Source organism: Mus pahari (genome assembly GCF_900095145.1).
Source record: "Mus pahari chromosome 4 unlocalized genomic scaffold, PAHARI_EIJ_v1.1 4_unlocalized, whole genome shotgun sequence".
NCBI classification, from domain to species: domain Eukaryota; kingdom Metazoa; phylum Chordata; class Mammalia; order Rodentia; family Muridae; genus Mus; species Mus pahari.
In genome coordinates this window covers 76964-81105 of record NW_018391601.1, presented here as the reverse complement: position 1 = coordinate 81105, position 4142 = coordinate 76964, and positions in this window count along the sequence as shown.

Below are 4142 nucleotides of genomic sequence, written 5' to 3'. Positions count from 1 at the left end.
TGGATTTCTGAGTTCGAGACCAGTCTGGTCTATAGTGTGAGTTCCAGGACAGCCAGGGCTACACAGAGAAACCCTGTCTTGAAAAAAACCAAAAAGAAAAAAAAAAAAGAAAAAGAATGAAAAATAATATAAAGACACAAAGAATACTAACAAGAAGTTATGTCCCCTTTCATATTTTAAAAAGCAGGATAAGGGTGCTGGGAAGATGCCCCAGTACCTAAAAGTACTGGTTGCCCTGCCAAAGGAATTAGATTCAATTTCTAGCATCCACATGGCAGCCTGCAACTATCTGTAATTCCAATCTCAGGGGATCTTATGACCTCTTCTAGACTTTGAGGGCAGCAAGCATGTGGTGCAGACATAGCTGCAGACATAGCTGCAGACAAGACACCCGTACACATAAAATTATAGATAAATACACAAATAAATATCATTGGTAGAGAATGGAGAGACAACTCAGTCATGAAAGTTTTTACTTCACAAGCATGAGGACCTGAGTTCAATTACCAAATCTATATGAAAAGCTGGGTGGGTCCGTGTGTGCCTATAATCTTGGTCCTGGGTGAGTCAGCCAGTCTGAACTGATAAGCTCCAGTGAGGGGGGCGGGGGGAGGAGAGCAACTGAAGATGCACCTGATGTTTACCTCTGGCCTCCACATGCCTATGTACACCTGTTCACCCTTGTGCAGACACACCCCTGCAATGCAGGCCTAAGGTTCCACCTGCCCCTTCAGGCAGTTGTTTTCTAGGGAAGGTTTTTCCATGTAGCAAGGCCTACTGAGAAATGAAAGTCAACACAAAATGATGCCACCTAATCATACTCAAAACCGAGATCCTGAGTTCCATTCCCAATCACAGAATGCTGGGGACCAATGGCTTCTAACTCAAGTGAACAGATTTGTGCTCTAAACAAGCTTGCCTTCTTACTTGCTGGCAGAAATGTTTTAATAGATAAGTGTAACTATAAATCTCATGAATTTTAAACTGAAGGAATTTAGTTTCTTTTATTAATTTAAAACTAATTTTATTGGCATCAATTGGGTATGTCTCAATACACTGCTTATATTTTACTTTTATCATTGACAAGCAAGTTAAGGGAAGTAAAATTGAAATCACAGTTTTGTGAAAACATGTTTAGTGGAAAATTACAAAGTACTATTCTTCTCTCTATTGAGCTGGGAGGGAGCTGGATCAAAATCTTTTTCTTTATTTTTATAAAGATTTATTTTTATTATTTTTAAATACGTGTAGGTGTATGCTTGCATGTGGGTATATAAATGTGAGCGTGGATGCCAGCAGAGGCCAGCAACATCAGATCCCTGAAGCTGGAGTTACAGATGGTTGTGGGGAACATGACAAGAGCTGGGAATGAAGTTGAGATTCTCTAGAAGAGCAAGTGTGCTTATCTTAGCCATCTCTCCAGTCCCTAGAATCTAAATGTGATCCTGATAGACCACTTCTGATGACCATATTAGTGTAAGGAAACTTGAATACTACTGCTGTTCACAAGAGCTAAGTCATGAAACCAGCCTAGGTGCCCATCAAGTGCTAAGTGGGTAAAGAAAGTGTGGTATACATACACTCAGAATGGAGTTTAATTCAGATAGGAAGAAAAACAAAGTTACCAAACACGGCGGTGCACACCTTTAATCCCAGCACTTGGGAAGCAGAGGCAGGGAAATCTGAGTTCGAGGCCAGCCTGGTCTACAGAGTGAGTTCGAGGAGAGTCAGGGCTACACAGAGAAACCCAGTCTATAAAAGAGGAAGGAGAAGGAGGAGGAAGAGAAGGGGGAGGAAGGAAGGAAGGAAGGAAGGAAGGAAGGAAGGAAGGAAGGAAGGAAGGAAGGAAGGAAGGAAGGAAGGAAGGAAGGAAGGAAGGAAGGAAGGAAGGAAGGAAGGAAAGAAGGAAGGAAGACAGTCAAAACTATATCACCTGCAAGTAAATGATGGCACAGGTGATCACCATGTTTAATATAAAAAGCAAAACTCAATAAAGCAAGTATCACATATTTTCTCTCCTACGGTGAATTTATTAGGAAGAACGTGCATGAAGGTAAAAGGAGGACTCGTCTTGTCAGAACGGGAAAGACACAAGGGACAAAGGGCACAAAAGGGGATAGCGGAGGAGGGGAATATGATCAGAGCACGTTATATGCATGCATGAAAAATATAATGAAACACATTGCATGGAACAATTAACATATGAGAAAAGTGCTTAAGCATAATTACATATTAAAACAGAGCCACCATCCATCTCAATATGTTACCACTTTTAATAACAAGGCAGATATTAGTGAGGTAAATGTTGTTGTAAAGAACTGCCAGTCAGTCAACTTTTTTAACTCCCTAAATACCTCTACTGCATTAATAACACACAACACATACTAGATTTAAGGAAATTTAAAAGGGATAGAGATGGTTCCTCAGTTCTTGTAGAAGACCCAAGTTCAGTTTCTGGACCCATGTGAGCAACTTAGCAATTACCTCTATTTTCAGATCCAGGGGATCTCATGCCTTTTACTATCCTCTAAAGGCACATGCACACACATGCACACACATATACCATGCACACATGCACACACACACACACACACATTTATGTGTACATGCATATGTGTATACATATATATATAATTAAAAATAAAAGTAGATATTTGAAAGACATTTTAAAAAACTTTCACAAATTTATGACAATAAACATTCTAGCATGGAGGGAAGGAGAGGTTCATGAACCCCAACTCTATTTGAGGAGTTGTTGACAGTTGATGCTTTTGAAGGAAACAAGGGGTTGTTGTGATTTGTTGTTGTTGTTATTGTTGTTGTTGTTGTTTCAGAGCCTGGCCTCTGGTGGCCAACTATATTTCAGTGGATGGCCAACACCTATGAGCATCAAGATAGCACAACCTGGTCTCCATGACTTATTAAAAATAAATGAAAAGACAACATGAAATTGGCAAGGGTAAGGAGGTACATGTGGGTCTGGGAAGAGTTAATAAAATTACTATAATAAAAGATTTAAGAAACAACAACAACAGCCAAGAAAAAAAAACTAGAAAAAGTAAAGTGCCATCTCACGTACTTACACCAAATGGAAGATGATGAGCATTCTTCTTTCATTTTAAACTTTTAATTACCATATACTACTTATGCATAATAATTGATTTTGCCATGACATTTTTGTACATATATAATGTATTTGATCATAGCCACCCCCATTATGCTCTATTACCCCCTCTTGNTCTTCCTGATCCTCTTCCACTTCCCAAAAGTTCCCCTTCAACTTACATGAGCATGGACAACTTACCAACAGCCACATCACTGGAGAAACTGTCTCCCTCCCCTCCCCACCCCACCCCACCCTCGCCCCAGTGAAGATTTAACTGTCTATAGAGTCTCTGGGAGGGATGGCTCCTCCTCATAAGTTCCATCTGCTTGCTATTGTCAACTGTCCATATTCCCAAGGAGGGACACGTTCTCGTGAGCTGATAGATTCAATTTTTTTGAAGGTTAATCCAGGGTCTGAGAGTTCCCCAGCGATGTGTCCACAGTCTGCCCAGAACACAGCATTTTACAACCCCCAGCCCTTCCCACAAGACTTACGTTCTTCTCATTCCCTCTTCCCTCTTATCACTGCTTTGAGGGAGGCTGACAGAGATGTGTCCCTTCAGGGCTAAGTGTTCAAGACTCACTTATTTCAGTTACTCTGACCAATAAGGTCAGTAATCAACTACAAAAAGAAGCTTTCCCAACTAAAGGTGACAGCATCTCTAATCTGTGGGCAGTCTACAGATACTTAGAAGGCAGTTGGCAGGCACACAATGTCTGTCCATTTAGTGAAACAACAGCTGCACTTTCCGTACCAATGCCTAGGACTCGGGGTGAAGTCTTGAATTCTGTCCTGTGGCAAAGGCCTCCTGTCCCGTCAAAAGCTCATCAGTTACTCTCAGAACAGACTTTCTACTCTTGTGCCAGGCCCCCCCTTTTTGACAACTCGTATGGCTCATATCTAACACTGAAATTTTTGCCTCATAACCTAATGGCTTCTGGGAGCAGATTTATTCACCCATAGGGTGTAACTATGTTTCAAAGCGCTTTTATGGTGTGTGTGTGTGTGTGTGTGTGTGTGTGTGTGTGTGTGTGTG